The following is a 23,734-nucleotide window of genomic DNA, read 5'->3' on the forward strand; positions in this document are numbered from 1 at the left end:
TATTCCCGTGGCCCAAGCTTATCTTTTATTGTATTATTTATTCCTGAATTCCATCCAGGAGAATAAGAGGCTTAAATTTTATTGACCCAGCTTATTTTATTTAATATAGTGTATAATTATAACCATGTGTGTGTGTGTGTGGGGGGGAGCTTGGGGGAAGGGAGTCAGGCCTCAATTATCAGTTCAAACATATCTACAGTTTTCACAATGGGAGGCACTTCTGAATGACCTTAAATGTCTTTAATTGTAGTTCAGGATCCATGACTGATACACAATATGAGATCTAACAAGATAAGGGGATACGTCGTTACCAGGAATGTAGTGGCAGTGAAAACAATAGGAAGCCAGAGATCGTGGCAAACTAGCATTGGCTTGGCTTGACTCTTGTAGTGTGGGGAGCCCAGAAGGATTTAATTGGATGAGTTCCTTAATCATTCCTTTATCTAATGATCAGACATATTTGGTGCCATGACAGATGGCAGAGTTCTGTTGAAATCCAGGCAGCTTTGAATAAGGCAGTATGTGAAAACTCAGTGGCTCCTCCTATAGTAACTTCATTAATATTCAGTAATTAGGTTTAACTTGTAGTTGGATGTGTTGGTGGTTAGGGCCTGGGGCTTGTTAGAGGTGGAAACACTTTTCTAAAGCAGCCCCAGCATAAGCTGCAAGAGGGAAATCTAAACACTCACACTATTGGGTGTGGGGCTAGGATAATATTTGCTTTACAATTGTATTTTCAATTGGAGTTTATTCATTTTTGGGCAATCTAACCCTTTCTATTATTTTATAATTCAAGTTATAGAGTTAAAATGTATATATATTAAAAAGTCTATTCAATTTCCTCTTGACTCTATCTGCCCATGTTCTCCCCATTCTGATAAGATAAAATCATTACTCAGTGAAGAGTCTACTGAAGATGTGCTAGGAAAAACAGAGCGGGGGCTGTTACAGCATAAACTATTTAGAACTTAGAAAAGTTTATGGATTGGCCTTTTCTTTTTTTCTTCTGCCAGTTTCCTCTTATTCCATTTCATCTTTCCATAAAGCACCCAGCTCTTCCTAAAGGCAATCTCCTGCACTTATATATTTCTGGATGTCTCCAAATCTTTAGCCCTCTGTTATATGTGGAATTTGCACTTATAGTGGACAGCAAAATACCTTTGGTTAGCATCGTCCAACCTCCTTAAAAGGTATTAGGGGATTATATGCATTTAGTAATTCAAAAGGACATTTATTAAAATTATTAAATGTTGTTAATAATTAATGCATTAACAAAAATTAATGTTATTTAATGATATGCCTCTCTTAGATGTGGCAGATGGGAAAGTTCTGTACTATAGACAGATTTATAGCCATTTATTTGTTTGGAGAAGATTAAAATAAATGAGCCTTAGTTAAATACAAGTTATGACCCATCAGGAAGCTTTCAGTTTTGTGGGCCCAACTGGGAATAGCCAGGGAGTTCCTGATTCTGAGTGAAAAACATTTTAAGTTATTCAGATATACCTGTACATGATCATCAATGGGATTATTCTACCTGAGTGTTGCTCAGGGAGAATAAAGGGTATTGTGGACTCCATGAGCTCCTTTAAATAAAATTGCAGGGAGCAAAATTTGGGAGAGGTTTTATACCCCAAGTCCTGCTTTTTTTACACTTCCATCTTAAAATGCCCTTACTCCTATTCTTTTTGCTGAAATGTATCTGATGACTCTGAAAGACACTTGAATCAGTATTAATCTGTATAATGATTATCACTCAAAACTAATGATTAAATAGACATTATTATTATAATTACTTTGAATGAGCAGAGCTAGTGTCACCATCTCATAGACGTTTCGTCTTGATGAAGATACTCTACTCTGGTTTTTAACAGACTACTCGTCTTCTGACAAAAAGCCATAGATGTACCTCTTCTAAGGCCAGTCTTGCCTTTACCTTCCAACTCTGCCTTCCTTAATTCTTCTCAACCTAGATTATTGGAGACCATCAAGAAACAAACTTACTTTTTTTAGAAATAAAATAACTTTAAATAATTTATTTCATTTTAGGAAACAGTCTGCTAAGTTGGTAGTCATAGAATGGTTAGCTAGAGTAGGTGGCCGGAAGGCAGGCAGGCTTTCAGGAATGGCCTCCCAGTTACAAGGAGGTGCCTCTGCGCCTCTGCACAAGACCCACATGGAGTCGAGCAGTCCCATCTGGAGTGTCACCTGAAGCATGAAGTAAAATGACAGAGTCACTCCAAACCAAACAAAACCAAAAAAGCAAACACAGAAGCTACAGACCAGAGGTTCCTTTTCAGAATTCCCTGTCTTTGCTGTGGAGATTCCCCTATGAGTATTTTCAGTCAATACTGTTCTACTTTACAAATTGATTTTGGAGTCAAACAGATTTCCATTAAAGAGCCTAGAGTTAAACACTTTATTTTTTTTTTTACAAGAACATAACTGTTAAAGACACATTGAAACAAAACTGTAATGAGTGCTGTAAAGTCATCTCACCACACTGTCTTATGGAAACTACAATTAATGTCATGTTCAAATGTGAAGGACAGACCCTTCTCTATTTTAAGAAGAAAGCATTTGAAAGTAATTTACACTCCAATTATCTCAACTTGAATGTCAGCTGCATTAGGTCTGCATTGCTGAAAAGGTGAGTAAAGCCAGCTGCTAAACCACTGTAGTGATTTTTAGAAAAAGTGATTTCTTTTATTAGGTCAATTGAAGCAAGTTGAAGCATTTTTTATTTCATTTTAAAATTTTTATTTTAGCAAAAGGGGAGGGCGTTGCAGGGCAGGATGGCGTGATGGATTAGAAGGAAGTGACTGGGTCCAGTGTAATAGTCACTGAGTTGTCTTCAGTGTTGGCGGGTTGGGTAGTAAGTAGACTTTTTGATGTGTTTGTAGCACACGAGTGACCGTATAACCCAACTCTTCATGAGACTGGAGTCCCCACAGGCAATGTCACAGAGAGGCCAAGGCCTGAACCGCGTATAAGGTCCGAGCCACCAGCTCCCTTTCCGGAGGTCAGGCTGCAGCAGGCGTAGGAGGGAAGATGGGTGGAATAACCCAGGCAGAGCCTGAGCTCCTTGCACTGCTTTTGTCTGTAAAGCCACACTCTTCACAGACTCTCATTCACAGTTAGTGGTCATGCTGGCCCCAGGTGCGCAGAGTTGGATCGACTCAATCAGCTGTATGCCCTGTTACTAGCATGTTATCATTGTCCAGATCATCACTCTGGGACTGTTGCTGTCCCCTTTATGCCTTTTCCCAAGTTCTATCACCTTCCTGGGCATTTGTACCTAATGCATATCCTTAGAATCCATCTTCACCCAGGGACCTAGAATATACACATGTCCATCAACATGTAAATACTGTTTAATATATAATTTTAAAGTTCACACAAACAATTATTTGGTATGGACTGTACACATGGAAACTTGGTCATTTTTCATTCAGCGTTATGTTTTTGGCATCTATGTTGATAAATGCAGCGTGATTCTTTTAACTGTGACATAGTATTCCATGGTTTAATTCTACCACAATTTTATCTCTGCATTCCTCCAATGACAGGCATTTATATTGTTTCCAAACTTTTGTTGCTATCAGTGTAAATAATAATCTAATGAACAACCGTGTGCATGTTCCTTGGTGAGCTTATGCTAGATTTTCTCTGGGATAAGTAGCAAGAATGGGTATTTCTGAGGCTTGAGGCATAGATGCATTTTCAAATGTGTTTTTCAAGATGGCTGTGCCAACTTTTTTCTCCATCTGAAGCACAGGAAAACTCCCAAATAAATTTACATGCAAATAGTAGTCACTGAAAAGAAAGCAGAACCAACCAGGGACATGGTTATTATATTATGAGAGGCGAGGTGAGCTGAAGTTCTTGGTAAGGCCTCTCCATAGCACGGGTTTGTGGTCACTGGGGAAGCATTTCTGGGCGACCATGGCAAAGGGAGGACAGAAACGACCATAGAAGCAGCCACCAAGTGCTTCTCTATTTGTCACTTGATGGGTGTTTTTTAATTAGCTGATGGAATGTGTCTGATCGCATCCTGCGATGACTTCACACCAACACTCAGGTGTCCTGCCCGCCCCCTGGTCCCCCTCAACCAGCTGGGGGGAGCAGACTACGCTGGGGCCAGCAACTTGCTGAAGCATCAGCCACCTCCGCCAGAGCGCTTGGGTTAGGCAGCTGTATAGAAGGAGCTGTGAAAGATTCATCGATCACAGGATGTCTGTTACCGGAATTAAAACACCTTCTCACCGTGGCATAGATTTGCATTGATTGCTGTCGGCGGTGAGCACCACGCTGCGTCCCTGCTCGCCCTGCCCCGCCCTGCCCTGCCTGTGGCCTGGTGCCTCAGAGGTGTGGGCCGATGGGCATTCTTCCTCGGAGCCTAGTTCTGCGTGGCAGAGACATTGGGGGGCTCAGTGGAATACAGACACGGGAGTGACTTGACTTGGTGTGCAGTCATAAAACTTAATATTACGGCAAACAATTGCACATTGGAGCCTATGAGCCGGTAAGGACAGTTTATGCAAATGTAGTGTCAGAGGCAAGGCCCTAGAGGCTGTCAGACATGAAATATGGTAAATGGAAACAAGCGAAGAAGATGCCTGAAATCACCGGGCTGCTGGCCGTAGTTACAATGTCCTAACATTTGTCTCCCATATTACTCTTTCTGTGATGACCTGATCCAACCTGGGTCCTTACACAGCTGAACAGGGAAGGGAGGGGAGGTAGTTTATATTAAGGAGAGTCCTCTTTTTTTTTTTTTTTAAGAACAGCGTTATAATTAAAAGGAGATTGTTTTTGTCTATGCGGTATGTTTTGAAAGTCTTTTTTTTTTTTTTTTTTTTACATCTCAAGATGTTTTAAATTGCACTCACATTAAGTATTACTGATAATAGTCACCATTTATTGAACATGTACCAGACGGTGCTAAATGATCAAAATTACCTGAGCCTTATAACAAGCCTTAAAGCCAGGTATTATCACCTGCATTTCCAAAACATGAAAGTTACATGTAGATTAAACAACTTAGATTTCTCTCTACCCCTCCAGCCGCCCTCACCTCTGACCACTCCTGGCCCACTGGTGTCTTCGCTCTTCCTTGGACAGGCGAGGCCGCTCCACATATGACTGGCTCCCTCGCTCCTTTTAAGTCTTTGCTTAACGTGAATGTCTAAATGAGGTCTACCCTGACCACTCTTTTTAAACAACATGACAGTTTTATCTTGGAATAATTTCAGATATACAGAACAGTTGCAAGGATAGTTCCTGCTCACCTCATACCCAATTTCCTTTACTGTTAACATCTTGTTAACGTCTTCTAAAGTGCTATCCAGAAACAGCAAATTTACACTAGTAGCAACAACACATAAAATGACTGATCCCCTACATGTGTACTAATTTTGCATACTATCATTCTTTAACATTATTGTAAATCTCAGTTCTAACTTGATTTAACTTGATTATTTTATTTTTTATTATCAGTGAGTATAAACATATTTTCAGGAATATGTTGGCCATTTGCACTTCTGTGGTGAATTGCCTTTCTGTCTTTCTAGGCTATTCTTAAATTATGATATCTAGGGTTTTGTTTTCTTTTTGATATGTAAGAATTAGTTGTATATGAAATATATCAGCACTAAATCATAAGTGGCCAATGCTTTTCTTGTGTGTCATTCGATTTTTGACTCTGTGATTTTTTTTGCTATAAAATTTTTAATTTTAATGTAATAAGTGTTTTCTGTTGTGACTTCTGCTATTAGTGTCATATTGAAATACATAAATAAAAGAACCCCATCCAGGTATTTCAGTTAGTTAAAGCATCATCCTAAAATGCAAAGGTTTCAGGTTCTATCTCTAGGCAGGGCACATGTAAGAATCAACCAATGAATGCATAAATCGTGTCTCTCTGTCTCTCTGTCTCCCTTCCTCCCTCTCCCTCTTTCTAAAATCAATCAATATATATATATTTTAAAAGTAAAAGAAACATTCTATCTTAGTTCATACTTACATTGTATTAAGAACATATGTTTATGTTTTTGGAGTTATTAGTGGAGTTTGGGAAGGGCTAAATATGTAAGCAATTAAGTTCAAATTGCCATCTTGGAACCAGGTATCTTTTTAGTTTTAACTGAAATATGATTTTAAAATTTAAACAGTTTGCAGGGAAACCCTTAACCTCTTTATTTATTGTTTAAAGAGGAAGCAAAAGTACTTTGAATTCCCCTCATTTTGTATTAATGTTGACATTTTAAAATATGACTCACCAATCATATAAGTGCTTTGTTCTCAATATACATTTTTTTTTTTTATTAGAAGGAACCAAATTTATTTATTTATTTTTATTTTTGAAAAAAAAAAAGCAGTTTTTAAAAGAGGCAAATTAAATATTCTATAAAATGGGTAAATTTTTGCATTTAGTTTACTTGCTGGGATTAATAGAATTAGACATCATTGCTGGCGAAGGGAGAGTAAAGAAGATGTTATGGAAATTCACATTAGTGCTTACACTTACACTTTTCTATGAAACTGAATTGAACATGCACACCCAGTATTCATTAATGCTTTTATACTAGATTCTTCAGTCTTTTTTGAAAGGCATAATCCAAGTGTTGCAGATTAATAGACTTCTGCACCTAGAATTAATAATGTTTATTATTCCTTACGTTTCATAGGGAAGAGGGGAGGGGACACCAGGAATCTCTAAGAATTGTCCATTTCTTAGTCTCTGCCCCCAAATAACTTTGTAATGAGCGGATAAAAATGTACAAAATCCTTAGGAAAATGGCCAAAGAACATTGAAAAATAGTGAGAAATCATGGCGTGGCTGAGCGTTCCACCGGTGTGAGCTCTCTCTGCGTCCCTGACCTTCTGGGCCTCTAAGCCTGGGCCTCGGTGACGATGGTGTGCCAGGCTCCTGCCACTGGGCATGCCAGCATTCCACCGTCTAGAGGTGACGGTCAACTTGTCTTCTTGGAACCTTCATTGGAAAACAAACTGAGCATGCAACAGGCAATCTTTAAATTCCACTCCAAATAATTATATTTACACAGTAGAGATAAAGCGCTCAATGGGGTGGGGCTGAAGGGTCCTGAATTAGCCACATCGATCTGGGCAGGTGATGGATATGTTCCCCACTGCAGGGGAAAGCCTCACAGAGGGAAGAGCTTTATCTTCTATTTAAAGACTCCATGGACAAATCCATCAGGCTATTTGACAGGTAAATTAAGTAGGGTTCCAGCTCCCAAGGAGACCAACTCATATTCCTACCAGGCAGCTCATATTCCTACCAGGCAGCAGCAAACCATGGCCCTTCCCACGCGCTGGGCTTCCCCGGCAGGAGCTTAACTGGCTCTAAGAGCAGCCTGGGCATTTGTGCCTTAGTCTTCTTTATGTCCAAGCCCCAAGCTGAGAGCCCCCAGCCGCCGCTGCTTGTCCCGCTGTGACTGTCCCTGGAGCAGCAGGCTGCTCTTGCACAACCCACCCGAAGAGCGATTCATTCATTCGCTGTGCTGGGGGAAAGCTGTGACCCTTACAAGGCGCATTTTGGTCACCGATGACATTGAAAAAGGGAATTCCACTTGGGGACAGAGACACCCAGTGCTTTCCATTTACTTCAAACACAGCCCAGCCAAAAAAAAAAAAAAAGTCTATAGAGGTGATTTTCCTGCAGACTTAAGAGGGACACTCTGAGGCTGAAGGAAGGAAGTAAATAAATTGCATGTTGGATTTATTAAGCATGTAACGCAGCCAGGTGCCTGAGACAGCGGCACCTGAGGCCTTGCCCACAGGAATAGCATCCTCACAGCCCGGGCCTGTGTCTTTACCGTGCTCATATGTCATGAGCTCGCTCCCTAGGGAAGCGTGCTGGGCACTGTAGAGAGTGGCCCGGTGGCCGCTCCTCCGGCCTTCTGCCTTACCTCACGCTCCCCCCCATGCTCAGTGCTGGAGAAAGCCTCCCTCCCAGCCTGCTGCTCTCCCCCTCTTCCCATGCGCTCCCCGCCCGCCTTTACCTGCTCCCTGGCTGCAGCCCTGCCCTGCCGCCTCTGCCTGCTCAGGTGCCCGCTCTCACATCCTCGGAGCGTAGCACACTTTCTCCTTCTGACTTACCAACTGCATTGTGCTTGTGCCTGAGAGATTGTCTGATCGATGTCTCTCTTCCTTATTAGAAAGGCCCACGAGGGAAGGAGGGCTGTCCCACATTGCCTTCCATTGTCTCCTCGTGCCAAGAACACAGAGTGGGTATTGAGAACTACTCGCTGAGTAATTGCATGGGCGAGCCTCTCTGACACCAGGCGCCATCCAGCACATGTCGTATGCCCTGACTAGCATGCTCCACCCGCCTGCCAGGCCTCCTCCCTCTGGGCCCTTCCCAAAGCACTTGCCTCATTGGTGGACAGCTCTAGTTTTCAGACTTTATGCACAGTAGGCACTGGGTACATAGCTGTTCAATGAACGAATGTCTATATTCACACACGTGTGTCTGTTACTCTGTATTAGGACTCATTTAGTTGTAAGTGACAAGTGCCTATAGGTTTATCAGAAATAGCATGGAAGAGGGAAGTAGTGACTTTCACACATGGGAACTGTAAGGACTGGCTAGTTTCCATCTGGAGTTGATTCGGGTACTTAGATGAGGCCACCAGGATGCTATCTGTCTCCATCTCTCTCTATTCTGCTTGCCTTTGTATTGACTCCATTCTTAGACAGGTTTTTGTCACATGGTGGAAATGACCAGTGTCCATTTTTTACTTAGAAGGTCCATAAAAGTCAAAACTCAGAGGATGAAAAATTCCCATCCTGTCAGTGACAATATGCATTCCCCACAAAAGATTGTGACCTGGCTTTGCGTGGGTAGCAGGTCTACCCAGGAATCAATGTCTGTGGCTGGGGAAGTGAGTTATTCTAACTGGCTGTTGGGAATGACACACTCTCCCCTCTGGCAGGGGAGGCGAGGCCTTGAGGTTCCAGGTGGGAATGGGACAGAGGAGCTTCACTGTGACCCTTGGCTTCCAGAAATCTCACAATAAGAAATAGATTTCTACTCCCACCATGTTACTTATTTTCACTAATTTTAAAGTTTTAATAGTGCTTTTTAAAAGAAAGCATGAATGAAAGATAATGTTGATTTGCACATAACAGTAAACCATGGCGTTCTTCTCTACGTAGTGCTCATAAATATCTTTATAGAATAAAATAATTGAGCCAGTTGGTATTAGTGGTTTATCTGAAAAATATCATGAAGGTCAGTTTTCCCTGGGTGACTTTTAAGCTATCAACTTTTAATTTAGGAAGTTCTGGTGTTTGGGCTCAGTGTCCCATATTTTATCTGGTATGTTTTCTGGCTGTAAAAGCAAAAACATTAAATGTTCCTTTTTCTAACATCCCCTTAGAATCAATTTATTTTCAGACCGTCATTTAAAAGAAAAATTTTAAAGGAATCTACTAGGTAAGATATACTTCTGTTTTCTAGAGTAATCATAGATTGGCATGTTATGATTAATATTCTCTTTATAAAAATAAGGCCTTAAATGATCAAATCTTTCATATGTGATTTGGGAGGGACTTTAGACACATATATGTTCTTTAACTTGAGCATCACAATTGAGGCAGCTGTGAAAAAATTTTGGACTTTCTGATTGTTTAGATCAGGGACTGCCAAATATTTTCTATAAAGGGCCAGATAGCAAATATTTTAAGCTTTATAGGTCATATGGTCTCTATCTTAACTACTCAAGAGGGTAACAAAAGCTCCCATAGACAATAGGTAAATGAATGGGCATGGCTGTGCTCCCTTAAAGCTCTTTACGAAAACAGGCATCAGGCAGGTTGGCCCATGGGCCAGAGTTTGCAGCCACTGATTTAGATTCTGTGTGAACAGTATCTGTGGTTGGTATTTTGTGGTTGTGGTCATATGTTGCTTAATTGTTTACAGTTTTCCTTGATAGCATGGTTTATGGAAGAGTCCCCTGGAGAACAAATCATGAGCTCAGGGGGTCCTGGATATATATGTTGACTTGAGTTCAATTACTTAGTTCCTCCAGGGCTCAGTTTTGTAAGTGATAAGATGGGACTAAGGATTACTGTTCTACTGATCACAAGGAGCTATTTTGAGAATCAAATAAGGGAATGTCAAGGAAAGGGAATCGAAAACATAAGGTTCTTGACACTATAAGGCAATATTTTTTTTAACTTTATGTCATTACAGATGTCAAAATAGTTGAAGAAAAGGGAAGCACATATCTGAAAAGTTAATAGTATGTGTATCAGTTAGGGACCTGGCAGTTTCCATACCGTGGCCCAGGATGAGCCTCTGCTCATCTCTGTCTATCATGCCTTTAAGTTCAGCGTTGGCAGAAGGGAGGAGTTGCCACTTTGAAGGCGCTTTCGAACCTGCCGGTATTATTAAGCCCATACAGTCTGGGAATGATGATACTGGGCATTGAGGGCTCCTGATCAGTCAGAACACACTTCATCTCAATTGAGTAAATGTAACCGGAGAAGAAAAGAGGGCTTTTGTATTTCCACAAAAAAGGCAGAAAAAAAAGTGGCTTCTTGGTCAACCCTCAATATTCACAATATTAGAATAACCTGGGTTCTAACTTCGATTAGAGCATTTTGACGAAAAACTCCTTCCACCCATACCTTCTTTCCTCAGCTTTTTAGAATGAGCCCCAATAGTACTACTTCAGAAAGGGATTCCCTGGCCATCCTATTAAAGTTAAGGTTTCCATAGGTATAGGTATATAGTATAGGGTGATCCCTGTTGGTCTTATTTTAGTAATTATTCTTAGTTAGGTTTTACTTGTTTTTTTGTGTGTTTTTTTTCTATCTCCCCAGTTGGCTGTAAATGTGTGACTTGTTCCCCATTGAATAGATCGCTTGTACTTAGCACAGTGTGTGGCAGAGTAGATGCTCAATAGATATGCTTTTGAATGAATGAATATTTCATCCATGGGTAAAGCGACAGTCGGCATGGCCGACTGGTGGACACACATGGGCTAGAGCAGTTGTTAGACTTGTCTGAATGTCTGTCCTAACATAGTTTGGAGAGAAGCTGGGCTTTCTGTGTTACCGACGTGCTTTCTTCATTATCATAGACAACGCAGGCTGCTGTGAAGTAGCTTGTGAAAAGAATGCACATGTCAAGTTCTAAAATATGCAGTGCCACGCATCTTTAGGGCTGACACGCAGACAGGATCTATGTAAATGAATTACTGATCAGAGATACACTTGTCAGGAGAGCAGACTTTCCGTGACACCAGTCATACATACTTGAGGTTTTTACCACCATTTATAGAAAGTGCTCATGGATCTTGGCATTTACTTTTAAAAGTGTATAATACATAGTCTTTGGAAATGTGTTTTCAACATACTTTTCTCTAAGGGTAGTGTTTAGATCATTTTGGGATGAGATAATTTGATATACATTATTTAAACAAGTTTGTTCTGGAATTGAACTGCTGGGTTTCAAATTCAGATGTTGTGTGTCATATACACTCACTAAGTCTCAGCTTTGTCAAGAGTAAAATTATCTGATTTGTGTGTGTGTTTGTACAAGACAGATAGATAGTTGAGAAAATCTCTATAAAAGTACTTAGTACACAGTGTTGGGCACATTACTTATTCTCAATTAACAAACTTTTGTTTAGGTTTAATTATGTAAAATGGTTTTCTAAAGTTTGTTAAAACAAATCTATTTGTATGGACATAGTTTCCTTTCCCTTATATCTTACCTTTCTCCTCTCTTTCTCTACTTTACTCCAGAGTGCAACCACTACCTTCACTGTTTTGGGAGAAGTCAGGCCAGTCTCAGGAAAGTTGAAGACAAAGCATGTAGCTTCATGGGACTTGTGTGTGTGCTGGTGGTGGGGTGTGTGTGAGTGATCCATTTGAGAAATTATCTCATCCAATGAAATCATTGTCATCTTTTAGATCGGTTATCACCTTGGGAAGCACAGAATCCAGTGCCCAACAGGGATTGTATATTTGATTTATTAATGGCAGTTAAGGGTCATGATTCTTCAGTCATCTCTGTTACTATCCTTTTGCCATGTGTCTCATAAAACAGGTGAAGTCTGTTTCTCCATCGTGTTCATTCTGACCGGCCACGTGTCTTGCTTTGGACAAAAGGACATTGGCAGAGATGACTCTTGTAGAGACTTGAAAAAGCTCTTACACATTTCTGCTTCTTTTGTTCCCCTCCCGTCCCATAAGAGCAGGCCTGGACAGAGCTGAGACAAGTTGAACAGCCGAGTTGCCCTAGCCGCCCTAGCCAAAGCCATCCCGCATCAGCTAATTAGTGGCCTGCTGATCCCCGGACATGTCAGAGAGCCCAGCTGAGACCAGATGAATGTGTAGCCTAGCCCAGCCTAAATCAGCCACCTGAAGGCTCATGAGCCAAATAAATAGTCATTGTTTTAAGCTACCCAGTTTTGGGATAGTTTGTCACTCAGCATTATTGTGGAAATATGTAACGTGTTGAATATGAGATGAACAGCCTCATGGAAGCCTGTGTGGAATCTTTCTAATGTGTAACTGGCTCTGTGATGTCACACCTACATTAGCCAGACCCTGCTTATTTCATCATCACCCCTCTCTCCCTGTACCCCTCAAATGCATCTCTCAAACCTGTACTTATATTTCTGAATATAGCACATTATCTGTCTTGGGACTTAGGGTGTGCTGCCTAAAAAGCTCCTTCCGCTACCAGAGAATTGTATTTCCACCTGTCTCTTGGTTCTCATTTTAGGAATCATTTCTTTTGGAAAATCTACTTAAGCCTCTAAGAGACGGTTAGGTGACTCTCCTCTGGGTTCCCATGGCACTCATGGTTTCACCGTCCTGGTACATATCATATGTTGGTGTCATTGTCTGTTTCTTGCCTTTGCTCACTGGCATTCATGCTCTTAAAGGGCCTAAAGCATGTGTTTTGTGGACCATCGTATCTCCGGTGTGAAGCTGGGTGCCTGGCACACAGTATGGCTTAACTAATAGATGTTAAAGGAATGAATAAATAGGTATTGAATTCCTGGGCAAGTAGGGACAGGAGGAGATTGTGAGGGTCTCATGGCTCAGGACAAAGATACGCGGACTTGACAAGAAGAAATTTAGGTACATCTGCAACTTGGTAATGTTAAAAACACACAGGGGAGTCTTGCACTCTGTGCACCTCTTATATAGGTTTTAAGTAGAAATCAAACAGCATCCAGATGTCCAAAATAAAATTAGAACTCCTGGTTTATAAGTAAACCACCTGAAAGGGACAATCTGAATGACATCTGCACACTAGGCAGTTTCTTCTCTAAGTAAGTTAAAGAAAATAAAAAATAAAGACCCTATTTGGAATTTCTTTTACAAAGAACCACTTTGAAATTTTGGATATTATTTTAGGCATTGAACGTATAGATAAAAAATGTCGGTCACAAGCTTTTTGCAGTAAAGATCTATTCTCTATGATACCAGGAGATCTCACGAGTCAGAAATGTTTGTATAACCATCTGGTTATAGGAGTTTAGATAAGGGGAAGCCCTTCGGGATTATTTAACCCTGAGTGTTTTGCAAACCAGTGAACACATATATGATGCTCTGAGTCTCGGACTCGCTTCTGCTAGAGCAATTAGCATTCAGTTTCTCAGGGCTTTCCTTAGGACACCCACACTTCTGTTTTCTTGGAGATTTAGACCTTTCAATTAGAACTTTAACCCACTGGGTGAGTTGACCCTTTCTCGGTTTACAAATGAAGACGATAACCCCCAGAGCTGCGATTGCCTGAGTTAACCCAGACGTGGTGAGAAAGGTGAACTCCGGCCCCCAAGCTCGTAGCTCCTTCGGCTCTTTCCACCCGATGCGCTGTCCTTGACCCCTTTCCGCACACATTCCACTGGCTTGCACAGAATCTGCTCGGCTGGAAGGAAGACAGGTTGAGGGGAAGTTAAATCCATCTGGGCTTTAAAATCCAGGGGCGATTTAACATCCTTATGTCTTTGGAGCGCTTGGTGCGTTCATGGTTCGTGTAGTCGGAGACCAGTTGGATTTGGTGTCGTGTGTCGTCATACTGACAGGCTCTATTTATGCAACGGCGCTGAAAGATTCCGATAAATATATACCAATGTTGAGCCTCCCAAACGTATGCACTGCAGCTGATGGAGTTAACATCAGTTTCTGAGTTTGTAATTGTTTACCCATATGTTGCAAATGGCAGTTTTTCCAAAATATAATAATTTGGCACTTCATTCTGTAGATTAATTTTTGGAAGAAGAGAAAATAATATGTTTAATATTGGTAGGCCTTGATTTCTAGACTTAGCGGGGGGAAAATTAGGGACCTGGCTTTCAATCAGCCTTTCAATCAGTTTTATGGGATTTCCATCTCTTCAAGTCTTTTTAGGCAGCGGCTTTTGCTTCTCCAGTGCTAAAGGAAGAAGTATGTCGTGCTCTCTGAATTCTCACAAGGGAAAACATCAGGGATCTATGCTCTTTGGATCTGTGGACAATGCATTAATTGTCCTGCAGATCTGTGTCCACCTTTCTTCTGTCCCGTGTGCTCAAGGGACCCCAGTCTCCAGTCAGCAGGGTTCCATCCCTGTTCCACTTTATACTCACATCTCTGAAGCTAATGACATGGTTCCTACCCTTGTCTTGAGAAGAACTGCTCCCATGAGAAAGAATTTCTCTCACATGGTCCTTTTGGTTCAACTATGACCCTCTCAGCCCTAAAAAGGTTGCCTTGATACATCCAGTTCAGAGCCCTTTCAGGTGAAGTTGTTGACAAAGGAGCACATCTGGTAGCTATTCAGTGCAGCTCCACTGGCTCCTGCTCGCATTACACACTCCGTGTCCCACAGCTGTGCACGTCCTTCCTACCCTCTGCATGCTCCTGCCTCTCTGGGGGCTCCTCTGAGGAGCTGTGAGCCTGCAGCTTCTCACTTCTGCATTGAGTCTTAAGCCTCATGATCAGGGAGCATTCCTCTTTCCAAGCACCGAGTGTATTTGACGCCCATTGTATTTCTGGTGTCCTTCACTGATAGCCAGGAGCTCCTGAGATCCTTCCCTGTCTTCTAGACTGGTGACTGTTTTCCAAGGTGAAATGCCTATATTGACATTGCAACAATGTACTGGAGACAGTGTTTAAATTAGATATAAATTTCTGAGTGTATGGGAGGGATATGTAGGCCAGCGTAAGAACAGTGTGCGATTTAATAGCTCCCCTATCTTTAGACTTATCAAGAGGTTTAAATTTGCCACCTGGAGGACTTATATTGTGCTTAAAAATGTTTTTCTAGACTCTCTTCCTATCCAATATCCTACACGTTTTCTTTCCTTTATTTGGGGGGTGTGATTATCTGTACATTACTACTCCCTATATTCAACCAGAGTGGGCATTTTGTTGGCCTTTGCTTACAGCACTCCCACCCTGAAATGCCTTTTCTAGGTTTTTCGCTTGTTAAAGTTTACTCAGTGACAAGGCCCAGGGCAGATGTCCGAGTAAATATGAACAAACACTCCTTTATGTCTCAGTCAGAAGTAATTGTTTCTTCCCCCATACTCCCACTGCACGTTGCTCACATTGCTAAGAGTTCATTTACCGCATCATCTGTTGCTATTTATGTTGGACGTATATGTGCATTTATAATATACATGAGTATGTTTATTTTTAATATGCATATTTATAAATATTATCATGGACTCACATAGGGCCTTAAAAATAGGAGATTCTCGGTAACTGTTAAATAAATGGATATTTTGAGGTGGGTAGCTGGACAAATTACTTTTTCCAAACCAATTTGATTGAATTACTTTATTGAAGAAACATTGAAATGAGCAGATGTGACTATTCTGTTAACGGCCAATTGCTGTTGAGCCGTGATTCTCATGAAGGTAACCTATGTCCTCTGGAAGTTTAGATTCATTCTGAATTACCTAAACACAATTTTAACATCACCCAATTCTGGTCCCACATAGTTTGTAGAAAAATGTGAAAGAGTATAGACTCTTGATGATAAAGCTTCAAGGTGAATTCATGAGTATGCATGGGAAGTTTTTTAAAAACATTTTTATTGATTTTTAGAGAGGGAGGGAGAGGAAAAGAGAGAAACTTCCATCGATGTGAGAGTGAAACATCGATTGGCTGCCTCCTGCATGCCCCCTACTTGGGATCAAGCCTGCATCCTGGACATGTGCCCTATCAGAAATAGAACTGGCAACCTCTGGGTGCACAGGATGACACCCAACAAACTGAGCAACATGAGAAATTTTTTTCCCCTTTTTAAATATACTTCCCCAATTTGACCAAATATTTGTGCCAACATTTGTGTCATGCAGCACCATGGTAGGAAAAGCCAGCAGGTGATCACTGAACACAGATGAAAATTTCGAATTTCACTAGGAACTCTGGCTTTTCTCTTTAATAATAGAAAAATAGCAAATAAATAAATAAAAGAAGACTTTTAAAAAAGAAGACCAGGAAGATGCTACCTACAGATGGGTGTAGTTTTTGCACTGTCAAGTTAGATGGAAAGAAAATCACTGAGAACCCCCTGACTTTCACGTGCTGAACGCAAACCACAGGCACTAAGAAGCTTAGGAAAACACTGTCATCAGCAAAGATTTTAGGCCTCTACAGCTACTTAGCACCTTCTTGAGACTTCTGTGGCCTGTCAGTTGTTCCAGGGAACCCAGGGCAAGATAGATAAACATCTTTAAGTAGACAAAGTTACTGGGTAACCACTCATGGTGATCATCTATTAAATTGTTTTCATCATAATTCTAACTATAAAAATATGTTATAGGACAGTAATATATCATTATGGAATCCAAGTGGATCTGGATGGATTGGTGTTGGTTTGTAAAAAAGTATCTGTTTATAAGCAATGTCAGGGTGAGAAGTAGAGTTTACAATCTGTTAGTTATTTAACTTTGCTTGTTAGTTCATTTTGTTCATTAGATTCCACATATGAGTGAGATCATATGGTACTTGTCTTTCCCTGACTGGCTTATTTCACTGAGCATAATGCTCTTCAGATCCATGCATGCTGTTGAAAAGGGTAAGCGTTCCTTCTTTTTTATGACTGAGTAGTATTCCTTTGTGTAAATGTACCACAGTGATTTTATCCACCCATCTGCCAATGGTAAAGGTTGGGGGTGGGAGGAAGGGGTGTGATGGGCAAATACAAGACTCTCTTTGACAGATGAGATGGGCAGAGACAGTTCAAGACTGAGGATATTTGCATACTAAAAGATTTTGTCACTGTCACATTTGTACAGATCAATAGCATTCTGTCTAGAGCATATCAAGTTGTGGAGTTAGGACTAACATCTGTCAAAGGAGGAAGAAAGGTATTAATAATTATTTTCATCTTTTATTTATGGAAATTGTTGCAGTTTTTTAAAGCACAGCTTGGGAAGAAATAAGACAAATAAGAGATAGGAAGAGATATCACTTATTGAGTGATTACTACCTTCTACACAGTGGGCTAAGCACTTTACATCCTAAAACAACAACACTCTGTGACAGTATTTGTTCTTAACCCAGTTTTTCAAAGAAGAAACAAATAATCAGAACTTTAATCAACTTGTCGCAAAGCACATAACTAGCAAGTGGTGAATTAGTCTTCCATTATATGGTCTCTGCTTCCATATTTATAATGTAATATACAACAAGATAGGCAGAATGTCATTAAATTAGGGAACTGGAAGAGGGAAAGCAAGTACTGTAAAATATTCACAGAAAGTCCAGGGAAGATTAAGTGTGTACTCTTTCTACTGCCGAGCAAGTGTTCAATGGTTTTCAATGAAAAGAGCAATGCATGGAATGGCGAGTTTCCTTAATCATTAGTACTGTATGCCTATTTTATATTTTCATTTTGTTTCATGTTCTAGCTGATTTTGAGTGTAGTTTTATCTTGCTATATGCTATAAAGCATTGGATGCTACCTTAAATAATCTTCATAATGATGAAAGGGTCATAACAAATTATGCAGTCTCGACAAATCACATGAGTCAATTTACAGAGCATAATTCAGGAATGTTTACTGTTATATACTTTCTAATTTTTACATTTCCTTGGAACCCTTCTTGAAGATGTATTGTGAATCAGGTGACTCAAGAGAAATCCACTTCAGACACTTCCTCAGCATTTCTGAGAAAAATCCACAGGCTGTTAAGTTCCCTGTTGGAATAGAGGCTCATGGTATTCATAATCACAGATTTGGACATAATCAGGTCAATATGTAGGTGACTTGGAACATGGCCCGTTGTGTCCATACTTTCCTTCAAAGGTTCAGGAAAGTCTGTTTTCTCTGGAGACAGTCTAGTCAATATCTGTGACTTACGCAAGCCACCAGTGTCACACTTAGGGAGCCGAGGGCCATGGAAGGCTGAATTCCCGTCTCATTTGCTCACTGCACAGAGATTAGCAGTCGTAGGAAGGATGACATGAGCATGAGCATTCTCCCTCCTCGTTGTAAGCTGGACTTGCTCTTCCATCAGCTCAATGCAAGTTATTTCGGAGCAATTCCCCTGCAATTACCTGATTAGCAGTCCCGATAGCTTCTCCCTGTTCTGAAGGCCTTGACTGAATGCTGTCCCCTCCTGATTGCATTATCAAGTCCAGGTACTATGGCTTATCGACAACTCTGTTTCCTCCCATCTTATTCCTTTGGCAAGCTGCCGGGCAAGTGGGGAAGCAGCTGTTTCTTGAGATGGGGAGAAGAGAAAGGCCCAGTGACACGGTCCTTAAGCCTGTTGCAAGCTGGCAGACCATTAGCTGACCTTGAAATTGTTTTGGGGGTTGTTAGTGTGTTTGACATCATTGCTTTGGGTTGCCAAAGATTGACAACTGGATAGCAGAGGTGGTTGATCATCTGATATAAAACCCCATCACCTTACAGCTTGGAGACAGGTGTATTGTGGGTTGTCGCAGAGGTTTTCCGGGTGGAGGAAATGAGCTGCATTGGCCAACTCACAGAGGTCTGCATGGATTGTTCTGAGCCATGAGGCTTAAATTCGACTTTTGCATTACTTTCTTGTGAGCTGAAATCATGTGACAAGGCTGCTGAACATGCTGATTTTCATGGCTTTACACAGCAGAGTGGCTATCTTTATGTAGAGCTTACCTGTAAAGTCAAGGATGCTTTGACACATGCCCAAAGATGACCTAAACAGGAGTGTACAAATTTTTCTTCAAGGCCTTGTTTTCAGTGATTTTCCATACATGCCCACAAATGGAATTGCTGTATCATATGGTAATTCTATTTAAAAATTTTTGAGGAACTGCTATACTGTTTTTCATAGTGGTTACACCATTTTACATTCCCATCAATAGTACACAAGGGGCCCAAATTCTACACATCCTTGCCAAAGTTGTTGTTTTCTTGGTTCTTTGGTTATTTTGTGTTTTGGTAGGAGCCATATTAATGGGATTGAGATGATATCTCTGAAGTTTTGATTTGCATTTTGCTAATGATGAATGATGTTGAGAATTTTTACATACGCTTGTGAGACATTTGTGTATCTCTTTTGGAGAAATGTCTGTTCAAGTCCTTTTCCCATTTAAAAATCAAGTTATTTGTTTTTGTTATTTTTGACTCCTAAATGTTCTTTATAACTTCTGGATATTATTTACTTATCAGATGTTTAACTTACAATCCCCCCCCCCCCCATTCCATAGGTTACCTTTTCATTGTGTTGATTGTGTCTTTTTATGCACAATAGTTCTAAATTTTGATGTACTTCAATTTACCTATTTTTATTTTTGTTGTCCGTGTTTTGATATCACACCAAGAAGTCGTTATCCAGTTCAATATTGTGAAATTTTTACCATACCTTTTCTTCTAAGAGTTTTCTAGTTTTAGCTTTAACATTTAGCTCTTTGAGTGGATTATGGTATATAGTTTATGGTAATGGTCCAACTTTACTCTTTTGCTTGTGAACATCCAGTTTTCCAACACACCATTTGTTAAAATGACTTTCCTTTACCCATTAAAAGGCTTCAGCACCCTTGTCAAAAAACATTTGACTGTATATGTGAGGGCTTATTTCTGGGCTCTTTTTTCTATCCCTTTGATCTATATGTCTGTCTTTATGCTAGAACCGTACCATTTTGATAACTGTAGCTTTGCAATAAATTCTGAAATTGCTTTTTTTTTCAAGATTGTTTCGGCTATTTAGGTTCCCTTGATTTTCCATATGAGCTTTAGGATGGATTTTTCTATTTCTGCAAAAAAACACACTATTAGGATGGATTTTGATAGATATTGCATTAAATCTATAGATCATTTTAGGTAGAATTGATATCTTAACAATATTAAGTCTTCTGATTCATGAACATGAAATGTCTTTTCATCTATTTGTGTCTTCTCCCATTTCTTTCAGCAGGGTTCTGTAGTTTTTGGTATAGATATATATATATTTCCCCTTGGTTAAGCCTATTCTTAAGTATTTTGCTCTTTCTGGTACTCTTGTAAATTGAATTGTTTTCTTAATTTCCTTTTGGATTGTTAATTGTTAATGTATAAAAATATAGAAACATGTTAATTTTTGTGTCCAATAACTTTTAATTATATATATAATTTAACTCACAGCTTCAAAAAAGCAGTATTGAATTTTAGGGTCGATTTTGGGACCTATTGGTTTGCCTGAGGAGGAGTCTGCATTTCAGCATTTTGACTTCAGGGTGCTTTCACTCATGTGTGTGACTCAGCATCCGATTTATTCAAGTCAGTCACTGACTTAAGGATTTTCTCTTTTACCATCTTGCTCTCACCCTCAGGAGAGTGACCATGCTTGTCCTTCTTGTGATGGAAAAGAGAGAAACCAAATCAGTCTCATCTTGTGGGGTGGATGCCCTTAGACGGTGATAGTGTCTCATTGCTACTGATAGGAAACCTTGTTTTACATGGGCCAATTAGATTTTTCATCTTAGGATCATGGTCTTGGGGTTAGAAAAATTCGCTTTACCTATCTCCAAGATTTAGTGGCTGTGAAAACTTTCTAATTTCCTTTTTATCATTAAACCTTCATTTTTGTAATTTTTAAAAGAGGTGAGATACTAAAAACTACCTCCTTAAGTTCATACGTGCATGACTATGAGGACACATGCGAAGTGCTTAAGAACGAACATGTAGAATACTATGCTTTATGTCAGTTGCTGTCATGCTTGCCTCCTGATCAGCTGTCAGATAACAATGAAGTTAGGGTTTAACACGAGAGTTTTTCAACTTCGCCATCACTGAGTGCAATAGAAAGAAATTCTCATCGCAACTGGCAAATGCAGCAGCAATAATGATTTTCTTGGGAAGGGTGGTGGTGGAAAAGATTGACCCCAGAAGGTGTGACCAGGTAGCCATACTTCCTAGTCTCAACTTTGTATTTGGAAGTTGTGGAGAAAGATTAGTCTGTGGCGGGGGGCTCGGCAAGGAAAGCAGATGTGTATGGGGGCGGTGACTGTGTGGTGGTGCAGAATTCATAATTGACGATGATTAGAAATTCAGATACCACACTGCACAGACTGGCTCCATTCCAAACCCCCTGCGTGTGTGCCTGCATCCGAATAGTATCGTTAGAGAGAAAAGAACAGCAAAACTGCGAAATGCGCAGTTTCAGGAACTTCCCAAATACGGGGCCTCAAAACATCAGCTCCAAATCAAATAGACGAACGTGCGCTAAGTGAAATTCCATCTCCCAGCACTGCGAGGGCCACTTGCCCGGAAGTCCTCCTACACCAAATATGCTCGGAGTCTTCTCAGCAAATGGGTATCACTTCAGATGAAAATGGTCGAAATGGAAACAAGCGGATAACACGGAATTAGAGAAGTGAGCAGATGGTATGTAAGGATAGTGATGATCCAATTGCACCATATTATAAATGAGCTATCACAGAATCTCAGGGGAGCGTCTGGCCAAGCGCTTGAACATAATGGAGGGAGCCCTGCTTGTATCTCCCCTCCTTTTTTTTTTTTTCCCACAATTGGACAAAATTGCAAACAAACGAAGCGACTTACCAGACAGTGTAACACAGAATGCCTTCTCCCACAACACACACCCTTATGAATGTGCCCAGTGGAAGCTGAGAAAGGCCAGGTTGCACGTGGCCAGACACCGTTTCGGTGGAACTTGCGGCCTCGCCGCCCCTGCCCCTCCTTCCCCTGGCCCGGTCCCTCAGGGAAGTCGGGAATTTTATCTCCCTCCGCGGCTGTATGGTTTCGCTGGCATCATTTCTAATTTTCTCAAATTGTTGGTGGAAATTGCTTCAAACCACTGTGTTATCTCTCTCAGATGTTCTCACGGAAACTGAAATAGATGTGTCATCTGCAATCAGCTAACAGTTTTTAAAAGCCCTCGCGTTAGAACTTCACGACATAATTTTGCATTCAGTTCAGCCCCTTTCAACAAGGTTGAACCACTAGTGGAGATATTTGCAAGGGCCCGAGCATTATTTTATTAGTCTGAACATTAAATTAGTTTCAATTCTGTTCAGCAAATATTTCCAGAACATCTACGGTCGGCTGAGAACTGAATTTCGCAGAGCGCCTCCATGTTCGTGGGGAGCCCTGACATTTCCTTCCATACATACAGAAATCTGTCCGGCCTGAACAGGTCGCAGTAACAGAGTATTAAAAGGAGACCTTGGTGGCTTTTTACAGCTAAATCCTTTGTTGTAAGAGTTGGCACAGACCCATCCACCCTGGGAGCCGATGCTCGCCCCATCCTCTATGCCCCTTTGCTGGCTCCACAGGCCATCACTCATCCGTGCTGGGTCCCCACCACCTGCCACAATGAGCTGACACTACCGAGCTCGCCTCCCCAGCCATGTATATGACACACATCTCGCCAGCTCGCCTGGCTTCTCCAAACGAGGTGCTGCCTACAGGCCTCGTGTGTATCACCACCGACGGGGGCTGCCTCAGTGGCACAGGCAATGTGACCCCAGCACCGCTGCAGCAGGTGGCCCTGCCCCTGGCCACTGTGAGACAATGATAGCAGTTTGGGGGCTCACATATCACCGACTTCATGATATGTGCAGGTGGCTCGGGGCCTCCTCATGTCAGGATGACTCCAGTGACTCGAGAGGCCCTCTTGTCTGCCCGCAGGTGCTCACAGGCATTGTCTCCAGGGGCACCTGCCACGTACACTCAGGTGAGCAAGTGCAGCACCTGGTCACAGCCCAGCGCCGAGCTACCCACAGGCCCCTCCCTCTTAATCCGATAAAGACCCAGACTCTGTCCAACAACAACAGCAACAAAAGGATAGGCACAGTTCAGATGCCTAGAATATTACATGATGAATTTTGAGGATACTGTAAGAGGGTTTCTCAGTCCTCAGCACTACTGATCTTATGCCCCAGCCACTTTGTTGGTGGTGAAGGGAGCTGCCCTGTGCGTTAAAGGATATTTATCAGCATTCCTGGTACTACCCACTAGATGCCAACAGCAATTTGTAACCCTGAGTTTTTACAACCAAAATTTTTTCCAGACTTTTCTGAGGGGCAAAATCACCCCTGGGTGACATGCTGCTGTAAAAGATGTATCCTTTGTCCTCAGAAGTTTTCTACTCAGTGGGAAATGAAATAGTACGCATATTAAGTGCTTAAGTCAGTAACAGTGCTAAGAAGAAGATGTTTCAGGGGTAAGTGAGACACACAAAACATTCTGTAAAACTTGAGAAGAGATCCTTAAGTCAGGTGATCTGCTTTCTTACTTGGAGGACTTCTGATAGCACCT

The 23,734-nt window shown here is 41.1% G+C and overlaps 1 pseudogene; it reads left to right on the forward strand.

Annotated features, from left to right (window-relative positions):
- LOC148092550 (chymotrypsin-like protease CTRL-1 pseudogene) overlaps nt 1-23,222 on the forward strand; it is a 29,626-nt pseudogene extending 6,404 nt beyond the window's left edge.
- The last annotated feature ends 512 nt before the right edge of the window (nt 23,223-23,734 follow it).

Source organism: Miniopterus natalensis, chromosome 8 (genome assembly GCF_054644295.1).
Source record: "Miniopterus natalensis isolate mMinNat1 chromosome 8, mMinNat1.hap1, whole genome shotgun sequence".
NCBI lineage: Eukaryota > Metazoa > Chordata > Mammalia > Chiroptera > Miniopteridae > Miniopterus > Miniopterus natalensis.